This window comes from Sylvia atricapilla, chromosome 12 (assembly GCF_009819655.1).
Source record: "Sylvia atricapilla isolate bSylAtr1 chromosome 12, bSylAtr1.pri, whole genome shotgun sequence".
NCBI classification, from domain to species: Eukaryota; Metazoa; Chordata; class Aves; order Passeriformes; family Sylviidae; genus Sylvia; species Sylvia atricapilla.
In genome coordinates, this window is record NC_089151.1 from 18,416,205 (window position 1) to 18,428,802 (window position 12,598).

Consider the following 12,598-nt stretch of genomic DNA (forward strand, 5'->3'; position numbering starts at 1 on the left):
TCCTTAAATTTCTTGAGTGTTGTATTTTTGGATCCCCCAGTGTAACAAATCATGACTCCCCTAGGAAAGTCCAAAAAATGGCATTACACACATAAAATACTTGTCCAGTACACGTGATTGAAATCAAGATCATTCCAACACAACTTCTGAGGTATACATAAAGTATCTTTTCAAAATCAGTGTTGCATTTTATTGGCTATTGCACATAAAATTCAAATATTAAACCCAACATGTTACTCCAGCAACAAGCAATTTTTTGAATAATCAGATCCTGAGTACCTTTTTGAAATGCCTCCAGAGTTATAAGTTACAGCAAAATTGTTCTGTGTAAAATGCTACAAAATTTATAACTTGTTCTGTGAAGGTGAAATCAGTTGTTCTGCACCTTCTGTTTATACACAGTTCCATCCATTTTGTTCTTAAGTTAACACAGTTATCCCATTGGTTTAGAGCAGTGAAACACTTCTGAAAAAGCCACTTATCAATTCTAACAAATACGACTTAATCAAAACCTAAATGCAACTTCTGGCACAGGGTACAGCATCAGAATCTGTGAAACACCAGTGTTAAAATTCAGTTTTCCCAAATGCCACTGCAAAGCATTAAGACAGAATTTGTCCACTGTTTTGATTCCAATCATAAATAAGCCAGAGTAATTGCAAACATCACAGCACCAGAGCCTCAGGCTTGGTGAGAACCTCCCTTCACAGAACCCTGGAGTAGGTAAAGACTGGAGGGCCCCAGGGGCTGCTCTGGTGCCACCTTCCTGCTCCAGCAGGGCCATCCCCGAGCACAGGGCACAGCAGTGTGTGCCCAGGGCTCTGCAAGATCCCCAGGGAGGAGCCTGCACAGCCTCTGGGCACAGCCTGCTCAGGGCTGGGCACTGCCCAGGGCAGGAGTTGTGCCTCCTGTGCAGGGGCAGCTCCTGGGCTCAGCCCTGCCCGTGCCTCTGGGGCCATCGCTGGGCCTGGGGCTGCTCTGCCCTCCCTGCACACAGGGACAGACATGGGGACACCGAGGGACAGACATGGGGACACCGAGGGACAGACATGGGGACACCCTCTCAGCCAATCCATGGCCACCACCTGTTCTGTAGGGCAACTGAAAACCTGAAAATGTAAGGAATAACACATGGCCCTACTGTTAGAGGGCAGCAGCCCTCTTGTTAGAGGGTAAAAATGAGCCAGGACACAGACTTCTTGTTTATCACAGCATGAAAATGGTCCTAGTTTATTCCTCTTTACAGCTCAGCCACCCTGACTCCAACTATTCACTGACTCTGGCTGCAGCAGCTCCTGCTGTAGATTTCCCTTGCAGCCTCTGACTGCTGGTTATTGTCTGCTGAGCTCTGACTGCAGGGATCAGTGTACACACTGTGACTGCAGGGATCGGTGTGCAGACTGTGACTGCAGGGATCAGTGTGCGGACTGTGACTGCAGGGATCGGTGTGCAGCCTGTGACTGCAGGGATCGGTGTGCAGCCTGTGACTGCAGGGATCGGTGTGCACACTGTGACTGCAGGGATCGGTGTGCACACTGTGACTGCAGGGATCGGTGTGCAGACTGTGACTGCAGGGATTGGTGTGCAGACTGTGACTGCAGGGATCGGTGTGCAGACTGTGACTGCAGGGATCAGTGTGCAGACTGTGACTGCAGGGATCGGTGTGCAGACTGTGACTGCAGGGATCGGTGTGCAGACTGTGACTGCAGGGATCGGTGTGCACACTGTGACTGCAGGGATCGGTGTGCAGCCTGTGACTGCAGGGATCGGTGTGCACACTGTGACTGCAGGGATCGGTGTGCACACTGTGACTGCAGGGATCGGTGTGCAGCCTGTGACTGCAGGGATCGGTGTGCAGCCTGTGACTGCAGGGATCGGTGTGCAGCCTGTGACTGCAGGGATCGGTGTGCAGCCTGTGACTGCAGGGATCGGTGTGCAGCCTGTGACTGCAGGGATCGGTGTGCAGCCTGTGACTGCAGGGATCGGTGTGCAGCCTGTGACTGCAGGGATCGGTGTGCAGCCTGTGACTGCAGGCTTTTACCCAGCTACACTGTGACTGCAGGTTCCAACAACAGGCTCTATCTGCAGACCCAGACTTACCCCACAGCAGCAATTCTCTCTCCCCAGAATCCTTCTTCATGATCCTCCCCTCACCAGCTAACCCCCTCCCTTTTATCACACTTGCCTATATTGGATATAGCTGTGACTCATCAGGCATGAGGCTGTATTGGTTAATTAACACAGCTCTTACTTATCAGGGGTGAGGTCACCTGTATTCCCTTCCCTACAATTTACAACCATCACCTTGAAATTATAAAGGAGATTCTTCCCTGTACACCAGCTACTTGTGCCCAGAGCAAGGAAAGACAGCACTTAAGAGGACAAAAAACTTTCAGATGGCTGACACAAAGCCTTCTTTCTCTCAGATATTTCGTTGCTGAAACACCAGTAACATAGTAGTTATGGCTTTGTAAGTACTCAAAGCATCCTTTATGTAGGATTGACTCACTTAATGCGAATTCTCCTTCAAAACAACACAAGGAGACAGGACCTTGCTATGCAGAGCTGCATTAGAATCAGCACAGAGGGGTGAACTGAATGCAATCACATCATTTGTAGGAAAAGATTTTGGTCCCATCTGTTTGCCAGAATTAAACACCACCTTCTGAAAGTTTTACCTATACACAAAGTATCTGTAAGTGTATGAAAAAACTAAGTGTAAGTCTATCATCAGCCAGTGACCTTAGCACAAATACGCCTTCACAGCTCACTCACAGAAAAGCACTTCAAGAAGGAAAGTTGCATCTATACAAAAACAAGGCAGCGGTAGCAATTTTCAGAATTTGGGAATTTACAACTTCAGCAAACTTGTAACAAAGGCAAACACCATTTGCCTTTGTTGCAGGGTTAGAAATTCAAGGAAAACTAAACACTTTTCTACAGATAAAGTGCCACTAGATACGAGAATTCATGTTTTCTATTATTCACACATTCATATCAAAATGTGTTTAAAGTGCTGATGTTAAAAAAAAAAAAAAAAAAAAAGGGAAAAGGTACGTAGCTTCCAAAAAGACAGACAAGTGGTCAAATACTTATTACGTACAAACTTCACTTCACAAAAAAAAAAAAAAAAAAAAAAAAAAAAAAAAAAAAAAAAAAAAAAAAAAAAACCACAAGATAGCAAACTATAAAACCACTGAAGAACCGGGTGGTGAGGCCCTGGCACAGGGTGCCCAGAGCAGCTGTGGCTGCCCCTGGATCCCTGGAAACGCCCAAGGCCAGCTTGGACATTGGGGCTTGGATCACCTGGGACAGTAGGAGGTGTCTCTGCCTACCCACCCTGCCAGGGAACAATTCCTGCCCCAGATCCCATCCAGCCCTGCCCTCTGGCACTGGCAGCCATGCCCTGGCTCCTGGCCCTCCAGCCCTTGGCCATGGTCTCTCTCCATCTTTCCTGCAGCTCCTTCAGGCCCTGCAAGGCCACCCTGAGCTCAGGCCAGAGCTTCTCCTGTGCAGGTGAACACTCCCAGCTGTGGCAGCCTTTCCTCCCAGCAGAGCTGCTCCATCCCTCTGCTCCTGCTGGAGCCTCCTCTGGGCTCTCTCCAGCAGCTCCGGGTCCTTGCTGTGCTAGGCTCAGGGCTGGAACGGTCTGTCCGTATCTATGGAACTCTGACAGCAGAGAGCACAAATATTTGGGTAAGATTTGAACAAAGGGACCATATAAAGCAATTCAGGGTTGTGTGTGTGTTCACATATAAGGAGAGCTGGTGTCAGCACAGCCACACTGAGGAGCCTGTTGCACTGTCCAGGATTTTTAGCCCAACCTCCCTGTAGAGCCTTTCAGATTGCCAACAGTTTGAGGGTAAATGCAGCTTCAAGGACCAGTGAAACTGGTCCTTAGGTGAGCAGATTTACTGTGCTTACTCATCTTAACTACAAGGACCTGATCTAAAGCTACAGCAAGTGCAGTGAATTATCACCTTGAAGTATTTTACACCTAAGATATGAAAAGAAGCCATCCTACAAAATGTTGACTGAAGAAACAATTTCAACATTTTTCTACACTGTAATCCATGTTTGCTTGTTATCAACACAGACACAGCTGTTAAACCTGCTTGGATGCAACTCCAGAGGAATTCAGTTGGATATACCTGTCAACGACACCCCAAAATATTCCTTAATTCAGAAAATGCAGCATTCTATAACACTGTCCCATTTACATCACAGCATCACATGTCCTGCAGTCACTGCTAGATCCTCTTTATCAGAAACTCTGCCATTTGCCTTTTAGGCTTAAGTGATGGATTTAGACTCATCATAGTTACAAATATGCCCATCAGATGAGTGGAGCTTTCTGAAACCCCATCTTTATTTACGGTTCCTCACCTCTTAGAAGAGACAGGGACTCTGTAAGAGGGTAGCCCATGCAAGGCAGGAAAGTTCTGCACAATTTTTGATTCTCCAGCAGACAACAGATGTCCTTGCACCTAAACAATTGCTGACAATGTTTGGGGTTGTGACGCTCTTACTGCTCCACAGCAGAAAAAGAAATAAATAAATTTTAAAAAGTGAAAGTAAATAAAGACCACTATAAAACACGTTCCACGGAAATATTGAATGAGAATGAGTTCCTACTGCAGTGCAATGATTTAAACTTATTAGCAATAAAACATAGGTGCATATTATAGTTCAATATCAATTGCATTTTTATTCATTTACAAGCACATATATTTGAAGAGAAGACAAACAGGGATATTGGACTAAATTAATGATTTTCCAACATGGCTCATCTCTTCTCCTACCTGAATACTGCAGGAATTCTTTTATTCATTAATTAGTTTTTATAAACATTACACTTTAAATTAGCAAATAATTTGCGAGACACCTTATGGATATAGAGAAACACAAGAGTAAAAAACAATAAAATGGTCATATTTTGCATGCTATGCCTCAGTTGCTCCAAGACTATATTTTTTTTCCCCTACCTTTTTTGTCTCCTATTTTTACAGAAACTTCTTCTCTATTGCATGGAAAAAGGGCTTTTAACATATAGAGATGTTAAAATCTCAGGCTTTTTTATATATGTATATACACACACATATGTATGTGGGTGCATGCATATACACAAACATAGGAAAATTTATTTCCTTTTCCTTTGAGAAAATGAGTAGAGTTTTTATATTTTTCCAACTGGCACTGGAGGGGGAAGCATAAAGAGAAAAATAGCTGGCAGAAGATCTGGTAGATCTATGCCAAACATGGCTTTGAGCAGGATGAACTCCATGTGCTTCTCACCTTATGACAATATTTATGCCTCATTTTTCATAAGCTTTATTTTGTTCCCACCAGTCGACGTCAAAGTCACGTTTGTTGCCATGTTTGAGCAAACCCCTGCAGTAAAGACAGCGTTTGAAAGGTTTGGGGAGGATTAGTGAGTGCATTGATACTTGTTCCTGTTAGACTATGCCAATGTTATGGAACGCTGAATACATTCACTGTGACAAGTGATCTAACACAGAGCCACACAGCTCAGGCTCTGGGGAATTATGATTTTGCCCATCTGTCCAGGAGTAGAAAGTAGTCTGTGTGCTTATGCCACAATATTTCATTTTCCATGTGCTGGCTGAGCGTGCTGGAGCTGGATCGCTGTCATGGCACAGGGAAAAAGCCCCACAGTGCTGGGAGAAGGGCAGAGCCTCAGCACAGGAATCAGGCAATAAAGCTGCAACCATGGCACAACTCCTCTCAGCATTACTGCCAGGGTGATCAGCACGCTGCCTTCTGCAAGTGGGAACACCCATAAAGGGTCTGAGTGAAACGTTTCAATGCAAATGCAATTGTTTCACTGGTCTGGAAACCAAAACCGACCAAACACTAAGAAGCAGCTTTTCCATTGCTAATTGCTAAAGAGATTTTTATTTCATTTCAGTGGTAACTCAGTTCAACCTTAGGTATTTACTGTTGCTAGATGTTCACTGTTATTAGATATTTATCTGTGGTTAGATGTTTATTATTGTTAGTTGATTACTATTGTTAGATACTTATTTGTTATTGAATACCTATTATTAGTAGATATTTAGAATAGAGACCCGACACGGAAAAGGCCTTATCAAGCCTCTAAAGAGGGGAAATGATGCCTTAAGTTGTAGCTTTCATATTTTCCAGATTCTGTGCTGCCCAGGGGGGCAGATCTGAGCCTCACATTCAGCGCCACTCAGCTCTTCAAGAGCAGGGAGACAAAACAAATCCTTTTCCTGATGGAGACCAAGGACAACTTTCAGGCCCCAAAGCACAAACAAGGGCAGGATGAAGAGAAAAAACAAGAAGAGTGAGACCTCACAACTTGAAGCTGTAATTGGACAATTAAACCCAATATGCAAATGAAGCAAAACTTATAAAAGTGTGAGACCTCGTGACCATTTGTCCCTTTTGTGACCGTTTTGGGTCCACCTTGGGTGCAGCCCTGGCCAGGCTCTTGTCCTGCCTGAGGTGTATCCTAAAGGCCTTTCAATAAATACCTACTTTATTCTCTTAGCTCTATTTCATCTGTTCCAGGTCAGCCTTCCCAAGGCATCAAAACCAGTTCAGTTTATTTCTTGTTGAAATATTTCAGCCACACCCCCCCCCTTTTTTTTTTTCCCAGTCTGTTTAACCATTGATTGTCTAACTAGACAAAAACCTCATTTTTTACTTTTACTGGCTTCCCCTGCCTGCCTCAAGGAAACCATCAGGAAAGCAAAACTCTTCTCCTCCCAGAAAAAACTCTTCTCCTCCCAGAAGCTGTCTGAACACCAATTCCAAACAAACAGTTAAATGAGAGCAGGTACTATGAGCCAGGTTAAATCTTGACAGGATAATTTGCAGAACAATCAAGAACACTCTTGAGATAAGAAATGAAAAAAAAAAATATTCACTGCAAGGAGCTATTGTATGCTTTGCACTTAACACATGTAACCTCAGAGTCATACACACATTAATATTCAAACACTGAGGCTTGGAAAATATCTGAGGTCTCCAACATCCTGCAGCACTCCTGAGGCCTCACTGGGGACCAGCCCCTTGGTACTGAGGTTATGAACACTCTGCTGGGAGAACAAACCAGGGTTCTCCTGCTCATTCCCTTTCCAGGAGACAAAAATACACACAGGCAGATATGTAATCCTTGGAAAATTGTCTAGCTCCTCTACCAGCTAATTTAACTTTCCCCTTATCTCAAACACTACCCAGTAGCACGGAAACTGATAGATTTGTGGTCATCACTATGTTCATCTCTATTTCAAAACATAAGTTTTCATATTTCTAAGCAAGAGGAAAAATATTATTTCCCCAAACACAGGTCCATTAGTATTTTATTGTGAAGATAAATACTGAATCCTCTAACAGTCCAAAAGTGCTTCAAGTGATTCAATTTTGAAGAAGGTCTTAATAATATATGCAGTAGCATTTTACCCATAGCAGCAGGAATATTGATCTCACACCATTAAGGTTTGCAGCATTTTTAAAACCCATTAGCTCTCACTGGCAGAAAGGGCATCACATTTGCTGTTAACTTCTGGCAGACATCAACACAAAAAGGTGATTCCACCTGCTGGAGTGTCTGCCTGACTGCCTGATAATGTCAATCAATAAGCAAAATCACTTTCTTACAGTTCTCATAAAACAAGACGTCTGCCACACACGTGAATGCAAAGTTGTATTTCTGTACTTAAAATATTAATGAGCCTTAAAATACTTACTCTTATGTTTGCTAACACATACCTCATAAATATCAGCAGATGCTTTATAAAGCATAAAAATGAGTGGATCAGTGTAACAGGGGCTGGATAACACCAGAACAGATTTAAAACACTGACGGGCAGTGTGTACAGCAGGTCAGCACAGACACTACTGAATCATAAAAGAAAGACCTGTCAGCTTTCAGATAAAGCTGGCACTTGATGATGATAAATTATTTACCAAGTGCTCTTGTTGAACCATTAGGAAAATCCTTTCTTCTTCCTCTACCATCCATTCAAGTCAAGAGCACGCCACATGCTCATTTTAAAACAACACACAGCGACAGAAAGCACACTTTTAGAACAACAATGCAAGTGAGTGTGAGGAGATCAGCCAGGAGCTACCCTTTGTCACAAATCTGAAAGTGTGTGGATTTTCATCAGCAATATCAAAATTGCCCAAAATAATGCGCCCTGTGAAAGTGTATAATTAGGTTGGCAAAGGGACTGGGTTGGTGAAAAAATACTGAGAATGCACTTGGTTCAAAAAATAAAAGCATTGCAGCACCGCTGGTATCAATGGTCTTTCCTCTGATTCTTAGGATTTCCTAGGAATGGCAGAAGAAAAACAATTCTGCCTTAGACCCAGGCAAAATTATTCCGTTCTAATAATCATCTAATCAGCATTTCTTTTTTTATACCATGGAATTTCATGTCCTGACAACCCATTCTATAAGAAAAGTCTCCTGCCACCCTCCCAGCTTGCTGTGAGGTCTGAGCTCTGTATGCAATTACCTAAAGGCTTCAAATCCCTCAAGAAATTCAGCTCTACTCAGCTAGCCTGGGTGTACAGCTGAAATCCAGACAATTCAACTGTGAAACAAGTTGGGTTCACAACACATCTCTAGCAGCAACCATGGGCCCCAGAGGATTCTGGGCATGCTAAATCCAATCCCCTTATCTAAAGTTGGTATTAACAGAAATATTTAATCAGAAAGTCAGATAGGATTTGCAAAAATACAGGAGATTATTTTGAAAGTGAATTAGTAATTTGTTACACATCAAAGGCATTAAAAAACCTACAAAAAAAAAAGCCCTAACACACCTCAAAAAACACAGCAGTAAACTTTCAATCTACTCTGGGATTAGATGTACTCTAAGCCACTAAAACCTGAAATATCTTGAAAGCAGAGAAATATATAATATACACCTAGTACATTGATACTACAGGAACTCTCCACATTGTTTCTGCCTGCTCATAAAATTGTTTACAATTGGGTGCTGAGAAATCACTAATCTTCAAATATCCAAAGACCCTCAATGCCCTCATTTCCAAAATAATTCAAAATTTAAAATAATTCAGTGATTTCATACATCGTGTATTTAGATTTCTAAACACTCCATTCTTATATTATACCAGGCAAACCTTCAGTTTCACCTACCAGCTTCCCAAGAAAACATATAAACCCCTCCAAAAATGCAAATGAAAAAAGACAAACCAAACAAATTAAAAAACCAACCAAAGAACACCAGTCAAACCAACCCCAAGCCAAAACCACAGAGACACCTTCAGCTGGGGCACACTTATTATTCCACGAGTCACTGAACCTATGGAAGCTTACACCAGTATAAGTTTTTTCTCTGAAAAATTGCATTCCTATAGTATCTCAATGTACATTGCTGACTGGACTCAAAACATCAAAATATGCACATTATTTACACTGTGGTTTTAATAAATTATCCAGCGGAATCTAAAAAAAAAAATACAGCCTAAGGTGTAAATTTTAGTTACTAACAACATATTTTCCCTTTTTATTCTGAAGCATGAAGCCATATAAGGAAGAAAGAAAGGTTTAAATGTGCACTTGTTGACATTGTCCAGGTAATTTGCCACAATAAATAACAATGATCAGGATTCCTGTATAGAGTAAGCTAAAGCAAGGCTTGAGATGATTTTAGTCCCTTGAAAATAGACTTACTAAAATAAACATGTATGTCCATCAACTCATTGTTAACAACCTATTTAAAAGGGGCAAAATTTGAAAGCTGATTTTGCCTGTTAACACATTCTAGACAAGACCTTTGTTCCCACAGGTTTTCAGCACACTGAGGCTCCACCTAAGTTATAATAACCCTAGAAGAGACTTTCAGCTACTTGTCAAGGGCCTTTCCTAGTTTGGAATGCCAGAATTCACAGAAAAATAAAAAAACATTTTTCACCCTACACCCACCAAGACTTGGCAGCACCACACAACAGTGACAATCTTAGCCAAAACAGACATTTTTTTTAAATAGCAGAGCCACTGATCATGGGTCAGTAAAATGCTCTGAGTCTGCTCTGCTGCAGGTACACCCTGGGAAAGATGGCCCTGTCAAATGCATCAGCCCATACTGCAGCACTCATCTAAGCAATGCAAGACCAGCAAAGAAAATTCTAAAAATAAAAATTTAAAAATTAAAAAAAAAATAGAGACAAAAACCCCACAAAGACTACTTTTTAAAATTCAGTCATACCAAGTTCCATATAAAAGGAATATCAGTAGTAGAGATATAAGGTGATCTTACTTTTCATCCATTATATTCATAGGAAAAAACATGTGCTATTTCTGGTGCTCACTGTAACCACAATGAAGTGGTCAGTTCTTTCACAAATGCAGTTACAGACACTCAAGCCTTAACAGAAAACCTGATCCAAAGTCTTCTAAATGTTGATGAATGTTTCTGAAGGTCTCAGTGGCCTTTTTGTCACATCAGCCCATAATTAATATCACCTTCTATGAAAAAGATTAAGGCTACTAGACATGGTTAAGTACAAAAATCAAAGCTCACTTGCACCTAAGGGATTACCTGCATCCCCTCTGAGGTCAAAGACATTTCCAGCTTTAACAACAAGGTACTCTGGTTATCTAGTTCATTAAATGCCTGGGAGATTTATTTTTTCTTAAATAATTAACATACCTGAAGTTTGATATGATTCTAGCATCTAATTTACACGGTAAGATGTTTGTGTTTGGAATTTCTGAATTGCTTCTGCGTGAGAGGTAGGCTTTGATAAGTTTTTAATTAAACTGATAATATCACTTTAAAAGCTAAAACACCTAGAGTATAAAGGACACAAGTAATAACAGATTTTATAAGGCTTAGCAGCTTTATAAAGCTTGCTTGCTTTGTGGAAGAAACTGTTTTTTTGAAAATGTGTGTTTGCCATCTGATTGCTTCTGAGGAATATTTAAAGAAGGTTAGACACCTCTGGCTTTAAGAAGTATTGTGTATTACCATTCCAATAATACAGTTTTGTTCTGCATTTCAAAGTGGGAGGGTTGTAAACCTTTCCTACTGAATTAAATAGCTCTGCATTTCATGCTCTCTGCTCTTTTCAGAGAGCGAGCTTTGCCTCTGTGTTAAATTCTGTGCTGTAAAGTGACATTTCTACTTAATTACATTGTACTTGCACTTTAACTACTACAATTATTTAGAAAATATTGCTAACATCCTAAGAGGGGGCCACCTTTTAAGCAGGTGAGTTCCAGTCTGGCTCACAAACACTGAAATGAGGCACTACATCATCTGTGCAATGTTTTACATGCAGCTGAAGAAGGAAGAAGAGAGCCAAGCATCTTTCAAAGACACAAAACAACCTTTAACTGGGGATAATGTATCTCCAGCATTCTGAGCTGTTCACCACCTCAGGCAAAATGACCAAATAAGCACAGAGGTTAAAAACTGGCAAGATTCAGACAGGTCAACCTATGTGGAAATCTACTGAATCGAAAAAAATCATTTCCTACACAGGAATGGATATCAACCTAAGTCAGTAAAATCCATGAACCAAGCCTTCAGCTGCCACACCGGTGATTTTTGAGCATTCCATCAATTTCTCTTCACTGTAGACAATATAGAAAACCTCTGGTGATGTAAAAAACAGATTCCATCAAAAGGCACCTGCTGAACATTTTGCCCGAAGTTTCCACATCTTCACTTTTTTTGAGACAAAAACAGATTCTTGTCAGATACACTCAGTGTTGGGCTGCTATTCCAAGAGAATTGATGCTTCCAAAGGCAAATATCAGGGAGCAGTAGCAGGAGACACAGAGCTTAGGTAAGAGCCAGGTACCTGCCCTAAATCCAGTCCCAGGTCTGCATGCCTCAGCACACATGCTCCACTGGCATCACCACGACTTTATACAAGGACAAAGTGCAAAATTCTTTGGCAAGCCACAGCACAGAAAAGGTAAATACTGCAATTCAGCCCTTGCTTGGATGAAATACTCAAGGCAGTATTCCAAACTTCTCTTAAGGCACGATTTAAACACTGCCAGGCTTGGGGCTGAGCTCACAGTGTGTTCAACACAGGGAGAACCTGACACACAGAAGGGCCAGACCTTCCTGTTTGTTGTGTACTTATCTACAAAATCACTGGGTTTTGATTTTGTTGGTTTATTGTAGCAGGTTTTATTTTTCCCTTAGATCCTACTTATTTTATAGCAAATTACCACTGCCATTTCAGAGGAAGTAGCCTATGACTGAACAACTGAGAATTTTATTTGATAAGTAAACAAATTAATTTCTTTTAAGTATTGTCATTGCGTAACAAGCAATAAATTAATAGATTAAAAGCCATGAAATAATAATTAAGGACTGGTTTGAGACATACTTTAACACATACATTTATATTTCCCAGAAAATCTTTCTGCAGTATGAATGTATTCATTCTGATCTTAAACACAAAGCAACAGTCACAAAACCAAAACATGAAACTCTAAACAGTTTTACAGGAACAGATTCAGTGCAAAATAACTAAAGTTATTTTAGTCTGAGTTATACAAACTCTCATGAGGAAAAATAGTGTAACATGACTATTAACTGGAAGAGTCTGAAAAACA